The 22,371-nt window shown below is 34.8% G+C and overlaps 1 protein-coding gene and 1 pseudogene across 2 annotated transcripts in view; both read right to left on the reverse strand.

The window, feature by feature from the left end:
* The window catches only part of LOC138855683 (gustatory and odorant receptor 22-like), a 1,003,612-nt gene that overhangs the window by 464,257 nt on the left and 516,984 nt on the right, over window positions 1-22,371 (reverse strand). The window lies entirely within an intron of this gene.
* LOC138855831 (NADH-ubiquinone oxidoreductase chain 2-like) overlaps window positions 1-22,371 on the reverse strand; it is a 50,344-nt pseudogene that overhangs the window by 10,791 nt on the left and 17,182 nt on the right.

Below are 22,371 nucleotides of genomic sequence, written 5' to 3' on the forward strand. Positions count from 1 at the left end.
GTACCTAAATACATCAACATAAGGACCTAAAAATTATAATTAAATGTAAAGTAAGGTTTTTTAATCATTAAATTAAATAAAGTGTTGCAAAACAAAAAAAAAACATTCAAAAACGGTATAAAAAAGTTTAATCAACTTTGACACATATACAAGTACTAATACATAATATAATATAACAAAAATGGTTAATGACGACAAAAATCAAATTACACCTGCAGAAGCTACACGCGAGTTAAATAATAATAATATTGGGTTTATTATTTTTATTTATTTATTGAGTTCAATATATCCACCTTTACGTTTGATGGCAATACTAAGCCTAAAAGACATTTGGTTTGCTTACAACTATTTGTACTATCGACAGAACATTAATGTAGTTCTGTTGTGTTCTTATTTTACGCTGATAAATATATTTGGATAATATCTTATCTGTTACTGATAATTAAACTACATTATTATGTGTAAATGTCATGAGACATGTTTTTATGTTTACAGCTGATAAGGATTTGTTGATGTATTTGGGTTCGTGAGTATGATAAGGAATGTTATCTTCCTTAACTCTCCCCTCTGTTAAAATTAAATGTCCTCATTTCAAAGGCGCTGTGTTTGGAGTTGCTGTACTTCCATTTCATATACCTGCTCGAAAAATCGGCGTTTTTTGGCTTCTTGTTTAATCTGGTAACATTTACATGCCTTTACTGAGGCGTATATAAATAATCCTAATATCATTACTAAAAGAATAGCATAGCTTAAAAATTGTAAAGGGCGTTCCTTAACAGGAATTAGGTATTTGTACATTTCTTGTATATTAGAAAATTTATAATTCGATTTGGATTCTAGTATTTTCATAATTTTGATTTGTTCATTTTGATGACCATGTATTATATTTTTTATTTCTTGGTCATGGTTAAAATATGTCTTATTATCTAAAGTAGTGCTAATATTAAACTGAATTAATTTTGTGCCTGTAATATTTTGGCCGTTCCATATATGGTTTCCGTCAATTATAATATTTCCGTGATCTAATATTAATAATGGCACATTGTTTTCTTGAACAATATTACAATATGCTTTGTCCTTATTTAGTAAAGGGATGGTACAATTATCTTGCAATTCTTGTCTACAAATATTTGTTCCTACATTATTTTAACACTTAGATACTCTTACAAATTTATTTTCACATTTTGCTATTTTTCTTTCAATTTGTAATTTTCCATGTTTGTAGGCGAACGGAATTAAATTGTATAATTTACATTTATTATTAACGATAGGGTATTTATATATTGTGATTATCGCATTCCTGTACATACATACGTGGATATCCGAATATTCTAATATATTTATGACAGGAACATTAAAAATTTCATTTGAAATCAATTCGTGAATATTGTTCAAGTTTAAAGTTCCAGAGTAAAAATTTCCATTTCTAGCAAAATTAATTGTATTTGTAGTTGTCTCTAACTCTTTGTAAACTTCTCTGATTACAAATTCTTCTACAACAGATTTCGGATCTAATTTTTCTAATAATTTTTCAAACTGAGAGTTAATCTTCCTTCGTTTGTTATTGTTTTCAATTAAGTAATTTAAGCCTGTTTTTATATCTATTAAATCGTCATGGTCTGGTGTTCCTGTGACGAATTTTATAATTGCGCCTAAAAAATTTAGTGAACGTCGTGCCTTATAGTTTGTGGGTATTAATTGTGATTTTAAAGCCTCTATTTTACTGACAAGAATAGCCTCTTCTTCATTCGGACTTGCATTATACGTGTTCCTCATTATATTTTCGTACGGTGTAAGTGTAGTCGTTAAATTGGCTTCATGGTACAAAAATTAAGTGTCTTCAAATAAATACACTATGTCTCAGTCAAAACAAATTTTCTATTACTGAGGTCAGTCACTAAATCTGCAAAAGAGGAGTAAATTGAAAATAATATTATAATACCGCTGTACATGCTGTAGCCTGTCTTCGAATGCTGTCCTTATGGATAATTTTTCTTCTGTCAGTTAGAATGATTGCACCGCGATCTTCTTTTACAGTATGTTTATTATATTTATTGGCACTTTTATTCCGTCTGTCCGTTCGGGAATAAATTATATCTCCTGATTTATATTTGATTGTCTTTCTACCTTTATTGTGATGATTTAATACTCTTCCTTGATTTTTAGTAAAATATCTTCTATTTCCGGATACTTGTCCCGATTGAAAAATACGTCTACCGGTTTGTATCCTGTAGTTGAATGGATAGTTTTATTGTACTGTCGTACCGCGTTAAACAATTCTTCGCCAGGAGCTGTTTTGTTTTCGCTAGCTAAACTTGTCGAAATTTCGATTAGCGTACTGTGAACTCGTTCAATTTGACCGTTCGTTGTTGAATGGTGTATTGGAGTCAATGCATGTGTAATTTGAAGTCTGTTATACACTGCCTTCGTTACGTTGCCTACGAACACATTTTCGTTATCAGTCATAAGATGTTTGGCGTTGGGGTATACTTGAGATAATATTTCCTCTATGTACTCATGACAACTTAGTTTGTTTTCTAGTTTTCGTAAGTAACAATATTTTGAGTACTTATCAATAGAGCTGATGTATATTTTGTTGTTCATGTGAAATATAACATATCCATCTGTATGTATTCCCCTACTTTTGTATTCGTACTCTACTTGGAAAAATTGTTTTCGTTTATACGCCTACGTTGGCTGGATCATAAATAGGTACAATTTGATTTTTAAATGAATTCAATGGTTGTTTTACCCTTTTGAAATGTTCTACAGGTGAACTTTCTGCCGAATGTTGAGAACAATCAGTAGTCGCATTTATTTGTTGTCTTGATAAAGCGTCTGCTACAACATTTTGGTGTCCTGGTTTATAAACAAATTTTGCTCCATATTCTTCAATTAAATTTTTCCACTTTTTTAATTTCGTATTCAGATTCTGGTCTGATATTGAATATATGAGGGACTGATGGTCTGTGAAAATAGTTAAATTTGCTACCCCATATAGATAGTTTCGTAACTTTTGAAGTGACCAAACTATGGCTAATAGTTCTTTTTCATTTGTGCTATAATTCTGTTCAGTATCATTTAATGTTCTTGAAATGAAGGCAATTGGTTGTTTATTTTGAGATAGGACTGCCCCAATAGCAAAATTACTTGCATCAGTAGTTAAATCAAATGGTTTCGAGAAAGAGGTTGGTTCTGGTTGAAAGAGTTCTGTTTGTTCCTGAAGTGCTATTTTTATTTTTGGCAGTGCATCCAGTGCTGCCTCGTCTAATTTTATGTCTACTTTGGAGCTCTGATTTTTTCTTATCATTCCTTGATCTCTTCTTAAATGAATAGTTAAGGGTTTAGTGATAGATGCAAAATTCCTAATAAATTTTCTATAATAACTAGCTAATCCTAAAAATGACCTTAGTTCTTTAAGCGTTTTTGGAACTGGGAAATTTTTTATTGTTTCAATCTTGTTTGGATCCATAGTAATCCTATTATGCTTAATGATGTGGCCAAGATACTCCACTTAGTTTTGAAAAAAATGTGACTTTTCGTCTGAAATTTTCATATTGGCTTTATGTAGTGCATTTATTATAGTTGAAACGTATTCAATATGTTCTTCGGGTGAGGAAGAAAATATTAATACATCGTCTATATATACATATGCAAATTTACCAATATATTCTCGTAAGATATCGTCTACGCATCGTTGAAAGATTGAAGGTGCGTTTTTCAACCCAAACGGCGTCCTAACAAATTCATACTTTGCTCCATTGACTGCAAAAGCGGTCTTTTCTCTATCGGATTCCTTAATTAAAATTTGATGGAATCCTGATTCTAAATCTATAGTTGAAAATGCTTTTGCTTTTCCTAAATTTTGGATAGTCATATTTACATCAGGTATTGGATATCTATCTGTGATTGTCTGAGCATTAATACTACCATTATATTTTTTGACTTACCTTGTTCGTCAGTGTTTTTTTTTTGGATCAGTCCATATGGGTGAGTTATATGGGCTTTTACTTGGTTTAATAATTCCATTTTTTAATAATTCGCTAATTTTTTTAGTCACAAAGTCGTTATCCGCAATGGGATATGGATATTGTTTTGTCCATATTGGTTCCTCTGTCTGGGTCCTAATTGTCGCCTGAATAGTTGTAGTGAAAGGAAGAGTTTCACTTATTTGAATGTTTTTTAGCATTTGTTTTCTAATGTCTTCTTCGTATTGAGGGCTATTGATAGTAAAATTAATTTTTTGTTCTACGTTATGGGTCACTTTCTTCTGGTACTTTAAACTATAATCAAATAAATTCACTTCTGCTTTAAGGGTTCTAGGTCCCTGTTCTCCTAATATCATATCGAATTCATTTAGCTTATCTATTTCATAATATACTAAATCATATCCATATGTCCCAATCACTTTTTTTGAATTAATGACTGAAAAGCCATGTAATGTTTTTGTTTTAAAAGGAATAATTTGTATTGACTTACCGATTTTACATTTGTTGCGAATATAATTATTAGTTGATCCTGTGCCCACTAAAATTGTAACGGGTGTGCCGGTTAATCCACATTTTGTTTTGATACAAGGCAACCCGTTTACTCGCCTAAAAAAGTACTCCGTGTCTCAAAATGTCCATCGTAGTCTGCTTGTGCGGTTTGATTGATGCGTTGCATTTTTTGTTGATGGAAGTTTTGTGACGAGACGTTCCTATCTTTTTTGAATGGATATTGGTGAGGCGGATTCCTTGGTTGATTGAAGTAATATGTTGGCCTCTGATACTGCTGCGAACTGTCCACTTCCATTGGTTCGAGTGCAAGTTGTTGTTGCGGTTGATAATTCCTCTGTACTCTGACGTTTGGTCTGTATTGATGATGTTGTCCGTCCTCTCTATGTGAATCAACTTGGCCTTCGTTGAAGCGAGGATTATATTTCCTTTTATCATCGTTGCTGCTCGTTCCTCCTAGGCAAGTTAGAATGTATCTCGAATTGGCGATTCACATTGTCCTGGTAAATAGTACTAGCTACTGCGTAAGCTGTTTCCAAATCTTTAGGGTTATGACTATACAATGTCCCACTTGTATATTTGCTATTTAACCCTAGGATGAAGGTCCTTACTGCTTTCTGGTTTGCATAGTCTTTCATAGAACCACTGTTTTGGTTTTCGGACATCTCAATTTTTGATAATGCCAAATTAAGCGCTCTGCTCACTTCACTGTGGAATTCGGCTAAGGTTTTCCTTCCTTCTACGATCTTTTTCATTTCCTCTAAAAATACGTATAGTGGCCTTTGGTCCGCAAACGTGTAATCCAATCTATTTATTATGGATGGATATATGTATAAAAATTCAACTTCGTGATGTGGTTTGTAAGAATATCTGCTGCTGCTCCTGTTATTTTTGTGCGTACTATACCAAGTGCACTGTAGTACCTAGGGTGGTTGGTGAATCCTTTTATACCATCCATAAAGGTCCATACTTGCGATCTCCAGGATCTATATTGTTCTTTGTTTCCATCTAACCGTGGAAGTGCTTTGAATAATTCTAGGTCAATTTCCATGGGGTCGTTTATGTGCAAGCGTATTGCTTCGTGTTGATCGACCATCGATACTCCTTTAAACGATTGGTTTGATTCAATCGCTGATAGTCGATTCTGCATCACGATTCTGCATCTCAATGCTTTGCTGCTGCAAAGTTTGAGTTAGTACGTCGATGTGTGCGCGTAGTTGTGCCTGATTTTCTACGACTGCAGTGGATTTTTGCCCTTTTTTCCTTCCGGAAGTTCTTGATGTGCTCCAATTTTTAGTGGTTCCTCAGAATTCTGTTTTTGTTCCAATTTTTCAGGAACCTGATGTGTCTTTCTTTAAGACCGTGGATTTTGGTTTTTTAAGTCTTATATTTCAAAGACTGGCTGGAAAGCAAGTTGATTTGCTATCCCGGTTGAGCCCCCAGTTAAATAATAATAATATTGGGTTTTTTATTTTATTTATTTATTCAATATATACACCTTTAAGTTTGATGGCAATACTAATCCTAAAAGACATTAGGTTTGCTTACAACTATTTGTACTATCGACAGAACATTCATGTTATTCTGTTGTGTTCTTATTTTAAGCTGATAAGTATATTTGGATAAGTTCTTATCTGTTACTGATAATTACAATACATTATTATGTGTACATGTCATAAGACATGTTTTTATGTTTACAGCTGATAAGAATTTGTTGATGTATTTGGGTTCGTGAGTATGATAAGGAATGTTATATTCCTTAATTCGCGCAAGACAGGTTGCAACAAAGAAAATAAAATGCTAAGATATTTGTGCCCCCAAATTCATTTCTAAAAGTGACAGATTAACACGATACTGCATTCGATTTTCATCGATTCAAGACATCTCCGAATCATTATTGGAAATAAAAAAACAAAATATTGACAATTTTTGGACTCGTCTCCAAATAGCTCATGACGCCATAGTAGATTATGACAATTCAGATCTACCACACAATTTTAAATCATAGGCTTACGCAATATACAACAACTGCTTAGACCAGTTCGAAGAAACTAAAGCAATGATTTACGATCAACTTAAGCTAATAAAAGCAATTGCACCTACTCCACATCAGCGAGTAGAGCTGCCATAAGTACAAAGTCATGAGGCAAGTTCAGGCATCCATCTCAAGGTGCCCACATGTGATACAGAAATCTTTCATGGTGGTTATGAACAATGGCCGTCCTTCCGGGACATGTTTATAGCCGTATACATCAACCACCCAAAATTATCAAATGCACAAAAATTGTATCACCTCCGATACAAAACGAAAGGTTAAGCAGGCGTCATAGTCAAACAGTCACACTAAATGGTGATAATTCCAATCTAGCTTGGGAAGCTCTGAAAGCAAGATACGAAAATTAAAGAAGATTGGTCGATAAGCAAGTAACGATACAAATGAACTTGCCCAAAATTCAGAAAGAAACAAGTGAAGAATTTATTAAACTATAATCCACTGTTTCTAATTGTTTGTCGATTCTGTCGACACAAAATATTCCCACAGACAGCTGGGACCCAATACTGGTAAACATGTGCACCGCCGTATTACCAGAAAAATCATTACTTTTATGGGAGCAATCGCTCTAATCATGAAAGAAATGCCCCACGTGGCAACAAATGAAAGACTTTCTAACTACCCAGGACGAAATCGCTGAAAGAGTAGATAAAAAACTAATTAAAATAAAAATTGTTGAACACGACCTAAAAAGAAGCTTCAATGGACCCCAAGCTAGTAGCAAAGACAAATTAAACATAAGCTTTTACAAAACGCAATCGTTCACATCCGAACAAAATAAACATACGTCATGCGAACTATGCACAAGAGGGCATAAATTACAATCTTGCGAGAAGTTTAAAAGCTTAAAAGTTAACGAACGAAACAATTATGTCAGATCAAAAAGACATTGTACAAATTGTTTGTAACATGTGCATACTTATAAAAATTGTAAAAGCAAATTTAATTGCTTATATTGTCACAAAAGACACCGCACCATGCTTCATTACAGCAAATTTCCCATATCACCTCAAAGAAGCGCTTATACAAAAAGAACCACAGGTTTAGTTTCAACTACAAATCCCGAAAACCTAAATTCCGAAAATTGCCAAATGACACCAAGTTATTCAAAGGCACAAAACACTCAAACGCTACACAGCAAAATACAAAATAGGGTATTACTACCCACAGCAGTCATCCCCATCGAACATCGAGGAGAACTCTACAAACTGAGAGCCCTAATAGACCAAGGGTCACAACGATTCTTCATAGTGTCTAGGGTACAAAGTAGGCTAAAATTGCCATCAAAACAATATAATTTTGAAATTACGAGAATGGGAGGAAGACTAGTCCAAAACACCAACAAAATCTGCCCCATTACCCTATATTCCGCAAAAGCGGTTAAGCGAATTGTGGCAGAAGCTATAGTCCTACCGCAACTTACTAACATGCTTACAAGCTATCACATAAATAGCAAGCATTGGCAAAAGGTTTCACACCTAAAGCTAGCAGATCCCAACTGCAACGTTCCTGCTCAAATAGTTATTATAATAAGCAGCGACCTTATACCGCAAATAATACTTAAAGGTGTTGAAAAAATTTCAACCACCCTTCTAGCCCAAAACACTATATTTGGTTGGATTTTAAGTGGACTAATTACAGAACCAGTTTCCACATCAACAACTCAAGTTGACGAAAATTCCAAAGAATCCCTTAATTCACAAATAAGGAAATTTCGGGAGTTAGAAAAACGCCCCCTCATAACAACCCCAAAAGATCAGTATTGTGAAGATTTCTACTAAGCCACAACTACTCGATCAAATAATGGCCGGTACGTCGTACAACTACCACTAAAGCCACAATTTTCCAACACTCCACATAATGGTGTAAAAAACAAAGTCAGTGTTTTCTCTGTCAATATTCAAAACACCAATATATGCAATTCCAACATATCACCCAAATATATTAATACCTATTCCAAAAGATAATTTTTTTACACTAATTTTCTTAAATTTAAAAAGAACAGTACTACAAAAACACAGAGGATCCAATGAATCTGTATAGTTTTAATATCCTACAGATTCAATATCTGCATTATCCCCAATAACTTTTCGAATGAGTTATATAAATTGAAAAACAGAAAAACTCGAGCCTTTAAACATTTTAAAAAAACCGGTTCACTTGTCGACTATTCTAAATATTCTCTATTGCGTCGACAATATTTTGACCTAAACAAAAAATGTTATAATAATTACTTAAATAAAGTAAAAAAAAATATTGTAAGTAATCCAAAATCGTTTTATGATTTCGTCAACTCTAAACGCAGGATTTCCAAATTTCCGTCCGCAATGAAATACAAATCTATCATTTCAAGTGACAATGATATTATATCCAATATGTTTGCAGAATTTTTCAAGTCAAACTACTGTAATAATTCTTCCAAAACTTTTTCTTATCAGCAAGTGCTGTGTTCGAATACTTTAATTAACGCCCCAGTTATTTCTGAAGAAGACGTCCTTTTTAATTTAAATAAGTTAAAACCATCTTTTAGTTATGGCCCAGACATGATACCCTCATGCTTCCTAAAAAATAGTGCCAAATATATTTACTTGCCTTTGACAAGGATATTTAATTCCTCTCTTAAACACGGTATATTTCCTTCAATATGGAAACAGTCATTTATAATCCCTTTGCATATATATGGATTTAGATCCAACATTGAAAACTATAGAGGTATCGCAAAACTATCAGTTATACCTAAACTTTTTGAAGCTATCATCACTGACCATATAACCTTTTTTCTCCGATTTCTCCGTTAATTTCCCCATCTCAGCATGGATTTCGTAAAGGGAACTCGACTATATCAAACTTACTTGAATTTGTAAACCATGTATCATTGGGTTTTAGGGAACATAAGCATACGGATGTTATATACACAGACTTTAGCCAGAGAACGTAAATGAATAGAGAAGGAGCAAATGTTAGCAGTACTAAAATGTTAATTACGATGGAGGAACATCGAAAACGCGCAAATTGGAAAATAAAATTTCACCACAACTATCAGGGTACGAAACGAACTACACCACTCTATAAGCAAAATGTATACACATACATATGCACAGATGTTCTTTGATATGCGCATAAACAAAACTTAAAATAATAAAAAGGAAAATAATTGACTTATGAAAAGAAAATATAAGTAATGAGGGAAATAATATGAAAATAGAACTAAAATATCATTTAATAAAAAAGAGTTATAAAAATAAAAAAAGAGTATATAAAAATATGATAGGATTTGAACTTAGGCAAAACATTTCATTGCAATAAGTAAGTCTGCTATACAAGCAGCATCACCGACGATATTCGAGTAATTTTGTCTAATCTGTAAACTGAAACAGCTATTGTTGTTTACTTGCTTCAATGTTCATATGTCTATATGTGAATATTCTTGAAATTGCCTTCCTTCATTCGCATGTCCAAATACATTTGCATATATGTACACATATGTACATATGTATGTACCTCAATATGGCTTTCGCAAAAAATCAAACATTCGCGCAAGTGACAAAAAAACGTAGACGCACCATCATCGACCAATAATATTCAAGCGAACTCGCGGCTTATTTTCTAAGTATTTCATATTACAACGACAAAAAATTCATTCATAAGGAACGTGCGCTGCTTCAAAGCAAAGTGCGTTCGTTCATATACACACAAACAATCCGTGCATACTTAAGTAAAAACTGTACTGATCTCTTCAACGAGCTCTCAATTGCACATGAATATATACATACAAGTCCGGGTGTTACGTTGTACCTAAATACATCAACATAAGGACCTAAAAATTATAATTAAATGTAAAGTAAGGTTTTTTAATCATTAAATTAAATAAAGTGTTGCAAAACAAAAAAAAAACATTCAAAAACGGTATAAATTATCACAAATCACTACATTTCAATCAGTTTACATTGAAAAAAGTTTAATCAACTTTGACACATATACAAGTACTAATACATAATATAATATAACAAAAATGGTTAATGACGACAAAAATCAAATTACACCTGCAGAAGCTACACGCGAGTTAAATAATAATAATATTGGGTTTATTATTTTTATTTATTTATTGAGTTCAATATATCCACCTTTACGTTTGATGGCAATACTAAGCCTAAAAGACATTTGGTTTGCTTACAACTATTTGTACTATCGACAGAACATTCATGTTATTCTGTTGTGTTCTTATTTTAAGCTGATAAGTATATTTGGATAAGTTCTTATCTGTTACTGATAATTACAATACATTATTATGTGTACATGTCATAAGACATGTTTTTATGTTTACAGCTGATAAGAATTTGTTGATGTATTTGGGTTCGTGAGTATGATAAGGAATGTTATATTCCTTAATTCGCGCAAGACAGGTTGCAACAAAGAAAATAAAATGCTAAGATATTTGTGCCCCCAAATTCATTTCTAAAAGTGACAGATTAACACGATACTGCATTCGATTTTCATCGATTCAAGACATCTCTGAATCATTATTGGAAATAAAAAAACAAAATATTGACAATTTTTGGACTCGTCTCCAAATAGCTCATGACGCCATAGTAGATTATGACAATTCAGATCTACCACACAATTTTAAATCATAGGCTTACGCAATATACAACAACTGCTTAGACCAGTTCGAAGAAACTAAAGCAATGATTTACGATCAACTTAAGCTAATAAAAGCAATTGCACCTACTCCACATCAGCGAGTAGAGCTGCCATAAGTACAAAGTCATGAGGCAAGTTCAGGCATCCATCTCAAGGTGCCCACATGTGATACAGAAATCTTTCATGGTGGTTATGAACAATGGCCGTCCTTCCGGGACATGTTTATAGCCGTATACATCAACCACCCAAAATTATCAAATGCACAAAAATTGTATCACCTCCGATACAAAACGAAAGGTTAAGCAGGCGTCATAGTCAAACAGTCACACTAAATGGTGATAATTCCAATCTAGCTTGGGAAGCTCTGAAAGCAAGATACGAAAATTAAAGAAGATTGGTCGATAAGCAAGTAACGATACAAATGAACTTGCCCAAAATTCAGAAAGAAACAAGTGAAGAATTTATTAAACTATAATCCACTGTTTCTAATTGTTTGTCGATTCTGTCGACACAAAATATTCCCACAGACAGCTGGGACCCAATACTGGTAAACATGTGCACCGCCGTATTACCAGAAAAATCATTACTTTTATGGGAGCAATCGCTCTAATCATGAAAGAAATGCCCCACGTGGCAACAAATGAAAGACTTTCTAACTACCCAGGACGAAATCGCTGAAAGAGTAGATAAAAAACTAATTAAAATAAAAATTGTTGAACACGACCTAAAAAGAAGCTTCAATGGACCCCAAGCTAGTAGCAAAGACAAATTAAACATAAGCTTTTACAAAACGCAATCGTTCACATCCGAACAAAATAAACATACGTCATGCGAACTATGCACAAGAGGGCATAAATTACAATCTTGCGAGAAGTTTAAAAGCTTAAAAGTTAACGAACGAAACAATTATGTCAGATCAAAAAGACATTGTACAAATTGTTTGTAACATGTGCATACTTATAAAAATTGTAAAAGCAAATTTAATTGCTTATATTGTCACAAAAGACACCGCACCATGCTTCATTACAGCAAATTTCCCATATCACCTCAAAGAAGCGCTTATACAAAAAGAACCACAGGTTTAGTTTCAACTACAAATCCCGAAAACCTAAATTCCGAAAATTTCCAAATGACACCAAGTTATTCAAAGGCACAAAACACTCAAACGCTACACAGCAAAATACAAAATAGGGTATTACTACCCACAGCAGTCATCCCCATCGAACATCGAGGAGAACTCTACAAACTGAGAGCCCTAATAGACCAAGGGTCACAACGATTCTTCATAGTGTCTAGGGTACAAAGTAGGCTAAAATTGCCATCAAAACAATATAATTTTGAAATTACGAGAATGGGAGGAAGACTAGTCCAAAACACCAACAAAATCTGCCCCATTACCCTATATTCCGCAAAAGCGGTTAAGCGAATTGTGGCAGAAGCTATAGTCCTACCGCAACTTACTAACATGCTTACAAGCTATCACATAAATAGCAAGCATTGGCAAAAGGTTTCACACCTAAAGCTAGCAGATCCCAACTGCAACGTTCCTGCTCAAATAGTTATTATAATAAGCAGCGACCTTATACCGCAAATAATACTTAAAGGTGTTGAAAAAATTTCAACCACCCTTCTAGCCCAAAACACTATATTTGGTTGGATTTTAAGTGGACTAATTACAGAACCAGTTTCCACATCAACAACTCAAGTTGACGAAAATTCCAAAGAATCCCTTAATTCACAAATAAGGAAATTTCGGGAGTTAGAAAAACGCCCCCTCATAACAACCCCAAAAGATCAGTATTGTGAAGATTTCTACTAAGCCACAACTACTCGATCAAATAATGGCCGGTACGTCGTACAACTACCACTAAAGCCACAATTTTCCAACACTCCACATAATGGTGTAAAAAACAAAGTCAGTGTTTTCTCTGTCAATATTCAAAACACCAATATATGCAATTCCAACATATCACCCAAATATATTAATACCTATTCCAAAAGATAATTTTTTTACACTAATTTTCTTAAATTTAAAAAGAACAGTACTACAAAAACACAGAGGATCCAATGAATCTGTATAGTTTTAATATCCTACAGATTCAATATCTGCATTATCCCCAATAACTTTTCGAATGAGTTATATAAATTGAAAAACAGAAAAACTCGAGCCTTTAAACATTTTAAAAAAACCGGTTCACTTGTCGACTATTCTAAATATTCTCTATTGCGTCGACAATATTTTGACCTAAACAAAAAATGTTATAATAATTACTTAAATAAAGTAAAAAAAAATATTGTAAGTAATCCAAAATCGTTTTATGATTTCGTCAACTCTAAACGCAGGATTTCCAAATTTCCGTCCGCAATGAAATACAAATCTATCATTTCAAGTGACAATGATATTATATCCAATATGTTTGCAGAATTTTTCAAGTCAAACTACTGTAATAATTCTTCCAAAACTTTTTCTTATCAGCAAGTGCTGTGTTCGAATACTTTAATTAACGCCCCAGTTATTTCTGAAGAAGACGTCCTTTTTAATTTAAATAAGTTAAAACCATCTTTTAGTTATGGCCCAGACATGATACCCTCATGCTTCCTAAAAAATAGTGCCAAATATATTTACTTGCCTTTGACAAGGATATTTAATTCCTCTCTTAAACACGGTATATTTCCTTCAATATGGAAACAGTCATTTATAATCCCTTTGCATATAAGTGGATTTAGATCCAACATTGAAAACTATAGAGGTATCGCAAAACTATCAGTTATACCTAAACTTTTTGAAGCTATCATCACTGACCATATAACCTTTTTTCTCCGATTTCTCCGTTAATTTCCCCATCTCAGCATGGATTTCGTAAAGGGAACTCGACTATATCAAACTTACTTGAATTTGTAAACCATGTATCATTGGGTTTTAGGGAACATAAGCATACGGATGTTATATACACAGACTTTAGCCAGAGAACGTAAATGAATAGAGAAGGAGCAAATGTTAGCAGTACTAAAATGTTAATTACGATGGAGGAACATCGAAAACGCGCAAATTGGAAAATAAAATTTCACCACAACTATAAGGGTACGAAACGAACTACACCACTCTATAAGCAAAATGTATACACATACATATGCACAGATGTTCTTTGATATGCGCATAAACAAAACTTAAAATAATAAAAAGGAAAATAATTGACTTATGAAAAGAAAATATAAGTAATGAGGGAAATAATATGAAAATAGAACTAAAATATCATTTAATAAAAAAGAGTTATAAAAATAAAAAAAGAGTATATAAAAATATGATAGGATTTGAACTTAGGCAAAACATTTCATTGCAATAAGTAAGTCTGCTATACAAGCAGCATCACAGACGATATTCGAGTAATTTTGTCTAATCTGTAAACTGAAACAGCTATTGTTGTTTACTTGCTTCAATGTTCATATGTCTATATGTGAATATTCTTGAAATTGCCTTCCTTCATTCGCATGTCCAAATACATTTGCATATATGTACACATATGTACATATGTATGTACCTCAATATGGCTTTCGCAAAAAATCAAACATTCGCGCAAGTGACAAAAAAACGTAGACGCACCATCATCGACCAATAATATTCAAGCGAACTCGCGGCTTATTTTCTAAGTATTTCATATTACAACGACAAAAAATTCATTCATAAGGAACGTGCGCTGCTTCAAAGCAAAGTGCGTTCGTTCATAACTCTGCGCCGCGCTATTTTTTCTGTGCGCCTGGTAAACCACATTTGGTTTTCATATAGAATTCCTACCGCAATGCAAATGCGCGAATGAATGAAATTGAATTTGAATGTCTTCAGTAAAGTTGAAGAATCAGCAAAATTTCAATTTTACAATTTGTATCACTGAAAGTCCTACCATCCCCCTCGCATTTGTATGTTGCCCACAAGCTGCTTCCTCACAACATTTGCTAAAAATCAGAAATTGAAGAATTTGTCTGATGTTCTCTTCAGAAAGGAGAATTGGCAACATGACCTATTAGCGAGTTTAAATAATATTTATATTTTTGCATATTATGCACTATATATGGCATTAAATTAAAAAATTTATATAAAATTGACATGTATATGAAATCATTAACTACTTCTATATACTCTAAGCACAGTCCATATAGTACTTTTATATGTTTACTTATTATCATTATTTCATAGTTTGTCGATTTAGCCCATTTTATCTAAATACGACGCTATGAAAATGCAGCCCAATCGGTAATCGCAATATTTCAAAAGAGCATAAGTCAACTTTCAATAGCAAACCACTGCAAAAAGGACAAACGAGACAACATAGCCGATCGACATTGTCGTAAAATTGTCGATTGAAACAAATTTTGTCAACTCCGCCACGATGCGCAAAATTTGGCGTCAATATGTATGCGAGCTCATATGTATATATGTATGTTTGTCGACAAAATCGTCATTTGGTTACTTTCAACAACACAATGTCTGCGCGAACTCGCCGTTATTTCGTTGGCTTGCCACTATACACAGAGGCGTTCTAACTGAAGACTCTTAGTATATTATTATGTTGCTTATTTTGTATTGAAAAATACTAATGCATTTATGAATTATTTTCGTAATATAATATATATTATATATATATATATAAATACACATATATTCATACCTATAATCGTTTTTAAACTAAATTCGATAAATAAAATATATATCTGAAATAATTATGTGGCAGTGCGCCCCAATTCCTCCTTGCCTGCGATCGTTCAACCCGCAAAAAGCAAAAAGCGTAGACAAAAGTCATTGCTTGTGCGGGGCAAGAAGAAGCAAGCATCTGCGTACGTGTATTTAAGAATGTATGTGTGATTATCACATTTGTGTAAATACGCTTAATAAGAAAATATTCAATAAATCTAATTATATGAACATATTTTCCTGATATATTTTAATTATATTAGGAAGTAAAATATTCTATTAAAGTAATTGAATTATGATATGCTTAGATTCCAATTAATAAAATAAAAAATTAAATAAAATTACAGTTTCATGAGTTTTAGGATTCGAACGTATAGGTTCGTATTGGGATTGTGCTTAACCCCTTCCCGCTTACGACCTCAGCCACCACAAAAGTGGAAACGCGGCCGCTTAGCCACCGTTTTATTGTTATCCTTTGTTTAATAAGCAATTGCTCACGCAACGCACATACATAAGTTGGAAAAATTGCCTATTAAATGTTTATTTTATTATGAATTCTGGGGTTTTTACCGATAATACAGATTTTTAATTCAGAAGGCTTTTCATAATTATAAATTTGTCATATCATAGAAATTGAAAACATAAATCTAAATAGGTATGCGCAACGTTTTTTCATATAGGAATATTCGTTGTGTCTATTTATAGCATTTCGCATATTGTGTGGTGTATTTTTCTTTTTCGAAGTTATATTTTTCGATGTTCCCTCATCTGGAACTACAAATTAGTACTCAAAAAGTTTTCAGTTAACATTTGCTCCTTCTCTATTCATTTACGTTCTCTGCTTTAGCAAAGCTTTCGATAAAGTAAATATCTCGATTCTAATACATAAACTTGATCTGCTGGGCTTTCAGTTAAGATTCCTTCAATGGGTATCTTCCTATCTTTATAATAGAACACAACGAGTGATATTTGAGGATACACCTTCAGATACAATTAATGTTTCTTCTGGTGTTCCGCAAGGTAGTCATCTTGGCCCGATTCTGTTCTTGTTGTTTATTAACGATATCTCTTCAGTAACAGAATTCTCAAAAATTTTATTATACGCTGACGATGTAAAGCTTTTTAAATCATACACTTCAACTGAGGAAAGGTGTCTGTTTCAAACAGACTTAAATAATTTGGTTGCATGGTGTGATAGAAATGATTTGCCATTGAATCTCAATAAATGTAAGACGATGTGCTTTTCCCGTAGATCTGTGCACCCCTCTTCTTATGTAATAAAACACCATATTCTAGAGCAAGTTTTAAACTATGTTGATTTGGGAGTTAATATGGACCCTAAGCTTAATTTCAGTCTTCATATTGATACCATGGTCTTGAAAGCAAAAGCTGTCCTCAGTTTTGTCAAACGTTGGTCTAAAGAATTTAGAGATCCGTATATTACTAAAACACTTTATACAACTTTGGTTAGACCTATATTGGAATATGGCTCTGTGGTATGGAACCCCAGCTACCAAATCCATTCTGACAAGTTAGAGTCGGTTCAAAAACAATTTTTACTTTTCGCCTTAGCCCATTTCCGCTGGGATGCTAGGGTAAGTCTACCTCCATACACTAGTCGTTTCAAACTTATTAATCTACCTACACTTTCTAGTCGTAGGGAAATGCTTGGCATAACATTCTTAGTGAAAATCTTGAATGGAACTGTTTGCAGTTCTTTTCTCCTGTCTGAAATTAAATTTAATATCCCGGTTCGCCTTTCGAGGCAGTTTAGACCTTTACTGCTTAAATCCTGTAGATCAAATTTTGAACTAAACGAGCCATTCCGCCGTATATGTCATGATTTTAATTCTCATTCCAGCACATTTGACTTATCTGACTCACTTTTCAAAATTAAAAAGACTTTATTGTTTTCTCTTAATAAATGAAAATGTAACAATTTATTATATTGTAACTTTAGATCTTAGCTGTTGAAATTTTTGTTTCTGTAGCTGAGCAGTTTTAGATCTCAACACTTAAAAATTTCTCTTGCCTTTTCTGACTCAGCTAATTCCGCACGTATGCGGATTGCGCCCCTCGCGTCGGTTGGGCGGGAGGAGGGTAATCGTTGGGTTATTATTATCATAACAAAGAGGCAAATTTATCCTTCGACCCCGTAGGATGGCTTTCGCCTACAATGATAAAAGTGCTGATTAAGGATTATGGCTAGACGGAACCAACAGGGACGAACAAACGAAACATATTCGCTTAGAAAACTGATCCCAATTTGCACACAATTTTACCGTAATTTCGCAGATACAAATACTACGTTAGCCGAACTATTCCCAAATTACCAATGGAAATCAGATTGCTTCGGCGACTGCTCAGAAAATGCATACTACGCACCAATTCGAATTGAGCTATGTGGTAGTGCCAAATATGTATACACAGTGCACACGCATTTCAACATGGTAAAATATAAATTATCTCGATACTTCGATTACGAAATTATTCTAGAATGATAGGAAAAAACACTCTATGCTTAGAAAACATGTATCCAATTGCGCGTACACTCGTCCATGCGCGACACAATACACAATATTGGATGATACTCACATCCTTGAGCGATTGACCGGTCCCCCGACCACTCAGAATAGTTACCCACATTCTCAAATACAATTCAACAATAAAGTTTAGGGATTACCATACTCCCAATTCGATACAGTGGCTCATCTTACAAAAGGCAAAGATCGCTCTTATCACATGTATCTGAGCGCTCATCATTTAGACGGTTTATGGGAAATACTTGTAAAAGCTGCAAATCCACTTAAAAAAGTAGCCGTAAATCAGAAATCTTACTCTCGCAAGATCTCTTTTCAATGGTTTCAAAGGAGCATCCATTCTGGCCATATCTGAGCCAGGCGTGGAGTCGCTATCCTATAAGCCGATAATAAAGTAATAGTAAATAACCGCCAATAAAATGAGTAAACAAAAATAGATCATCTAATGATACGTCGTCACAACCACCAATCGATAAAATGAAAACCAACGTTGCTTGTCTAACGCACTAACTTCCAAATCAAAACACATAATAACCATTTAAAAATCAAAATTGCTTCCTGCACGTACAGGTAAATATGGATATACCACTACTGAATTATGATGCATGCCGCGCGCTCTGCTACTCCAACTATAGTACGCCGAGATACCTGGAACGTTTACTGAAAATATGTACAATATTAGGCAAAATATTCGCCTAGTGGCCCAGGATGTTTAAATTAGCTAAGCCTCAGTAAATGACCACCCCACTCTACTCGGTAAAAACTGGTGCACCCTAATAATGCACACCACATACTCACCCATACACCACACCAGATGACACCACACAGAACAATACAACACACCACAACACCGCGCGTGCACATCACCAGCTAACAAAAGGGATGGTCCGCGCAGCTTTTTCACCTTATTCGACAAAATAGCGATCCTGCGCGTATCTCACAACATTCAATACGAACGCGACCCAGCGCGCTACCTGCATTCACTACATACAAATCGACATCGTTCAGCCGCGCCGACTTTCAACGATTCTGCGAGATACACGATTCAATTGTAATACAAACTATTTTCTTTTATAATTGATGATTTATCAAATCAAAGTGGACATTTGTTTTATTATGTAATTATTATAACGTCAATAATAAACTTTTATATACGAAACACATCTCTTTTTATTTAAATTATTCACACGATTGTAAATGCAGTTTTAATATCTTTAAAGGTGTTAATATCTCGGTGGTGTTCACCAAAATAGTAGACACACAAATTATCAACGAACGGAATGACGGTACTTTGAGCTCACTGAAACAATGCGCCGGCGTGAAGATCAAGCATTTGCCATCGTTTTAAATAACATGTCAGAGGGAAATATGACACACGCTGACTTCCAATTAATCAAAAGCAGGGAAAAGACCTCTAATGAGATATGATTTTAATGTAACTAAACTGGCGAGCACGATGACCGAGGAGTTCATTTCGACTGCGAAGGATACAATTAAGTCAAGTTCCCTAACAGAACGCAGCAGGGCAAACATTTTAGAAGCTGCAAAGTCTTTTAAGTCATCGGAAATATAAGGAATGCTTTATACATTGCAGCACACGACTTCGATTATGGTGACAGTCCACATAAGCATAAGTGATGGTCTCGTCAATGGTGCTACGGGGGAACTAATGCAGGTTGATTCCGAATCACATGGATCTGAAAGTTCAGTGGTGCGACTATGGATAAAATTCGCAGAAAAGTCTGTAAACTCACCATCAACGAGACCCCAGGAAACCCAACAAAATAAAGGATATTACCTGTTCCTCTAATGACCCTCAAAGTTCAACAACACTGCGGTGGAATATTGTAGCTAAACTGCAAAACCCTCAAAAACAAAGCCCCAGGCGATATTAATTTATAAGAATGGAGACCTTACTTATGCCGAAATTCATAGGAAAATTAAGTCCAATTCTACTTTCAGCGAATTCGAAAAGTAAGTTACACGAATTTGCAAAACACAAAGCGGTGAAATGCTGCTGCAACTAAGCGGTTCAACAATGGCAGCCGAATCGCAAGAAATAATGAGGAAATGCCTTGGCGACCAAGCAAATATAAAAGTTCTGACCCAGGAGACACTTATAAAGTGTAAAGACTTGGATGAAATTACAACCCAGGAAGTAGTACTTTATGCGCTACAGAGAGAGTTGGGTAACAACGATCTGACAATCTCAGCTATTAAGAGCCTAGGAAAGTCCTACAGATACACCCAAACTGCGCTTATTAAACTCCCAGTTGAGAATGCCAGGAAACTGCTTCAATCCAAGAAATTAAAAGTAGGGTGGGTAATATGCCCTATCAGAGAATACAGACAGCCACATCGGTGCTACAGATGCCTCGATTATGGGCACATAGCAAAAAGCTGCGAAAACGAGGACAGGTCTAAACTATGTAGAAGATGTGGTGAGGGTGAACACCAGGCTACGGACTCTATCAATAAGCCAAAATGCTTGCATTGCTTGAAAGCAGGCTCTAGTGAAACGGATCACTTTAATGGGAGCGTCAGATGCCCAGTATACAAGAAAGCGGCTCAAACTCAACAACTTAACCTACACCACTGTCAAGCAGCACATGACCTATTAAAACCGTCAATTCTTGAGAAGCAGATGGATGTGGCCTTACTCAGTAAACCCTATAAAATCGTTGAAGGTGCAAACTGGACATGCATTTCGAGGAATAAAGCGGCTATATGGAAATGCGCCCCTAACTTTCCATAGCTGGAAAACTCTTACCCTTCAAATGGCTTTGTTCGAGCAACAAATAGTGAGGTTAATATCTATAATTGCTATTTGCCTATCAGCATCAATGAAGAAGAATTTAAGAACATCATCGACCGTCTAATGACTGATGCCAGAAGTAAAACTAATCTTGAAATATCCGGCGACTTTAATGCCTAACCTATCGAATGGGGATGCAAAAGAACTAATAGTAGGGCCAAAGCCTTACTAGAAGCCTTTGCTTCCCTTGACCTTGTGCTCTTAAACATCAACCAACCCACATTTAACATAGATGGGCAGCAGTCGGTGATAGATCTGACTTCCGTCCATTCAAATCTTGTCCATAGATCTCAATGAAAAATATGTGATCATTATACTTTTAGCGATCACTATGCCATTATATTTGAGTGAACCGACCCTAATAAGATGTTCCTGGCGAACTAAAACATTCGACCCTGACTTCTTTGAAGAGACCTTTAAGCCCACTGCTCTACACGATAACCCGTTTTCGGCTAATAGTTTCGCCTCCATAAATATGACCAATCTTAAAAAACCATGTGACGCATCAATGTCCAAACATACACGACGCAAGCATCACAATTGACAAACTGAGAAAGGCATGCCAGTTGGCAAGACGTTCATATCAAAGGTCACGTAGCACCCCTGAGCATATACCCCTCCAAAGACTTTTCAAGGACAAGAGGAAGCTATTAAAACAGTCTATTAAGAAAAGCAAACGAGAATGCTTTCTGATACTCTGCGACGACGTTGAAGACAACGCATGGGGGCTAGCATATAAGGTGGTAATGGCAAAACTCCGTTCTCGGGTGCAAATGCCGACCTCCCCCTCAATGCTGGAAATAATAGTATCGGTATTCTTTCCAACCCGACCCATGCATTTCCAACTTCATCAAGCGATCTTAAAAGTAGCCCCAGATATACCGTCTGTTTCGAACGAAGAGGTCCAAGAAGCATGTGACCGGTTAAACCCATCTAAAGCCCCGGGCCCAGACGGAATTCCTAATATAGCGCTGAAAGGAAGGTTACTTCCCTAAGCTATGGAAAAAGCAGCATCTAGTATTACTGCCAAAACCAAAGAAGTAGTGAAAGAATTCTGAGCTACCACACAAGCAATGGCTATAAGGAATATAAAGTCACCGGTGGCGTACCACAAGGATCTGTACTTGTACCGTTACTCT

The sequence above is a fragment of the Bactrocera oleae genome, chromosome 2 (genome assembly GCF_042242935.1).
Source record: "Bactrocera oleae isolate idBacOlea1 chromosome 2, idBacOlea1, whole genome shotgun sequence".
Classification (NCBI taxonomy): domain Eukaryota; kingdom Metazoa; phylum Arthropoda; class Insecta; order Diptera; family Tephritidae; genus Bactrocera; species Bactrocera oleae.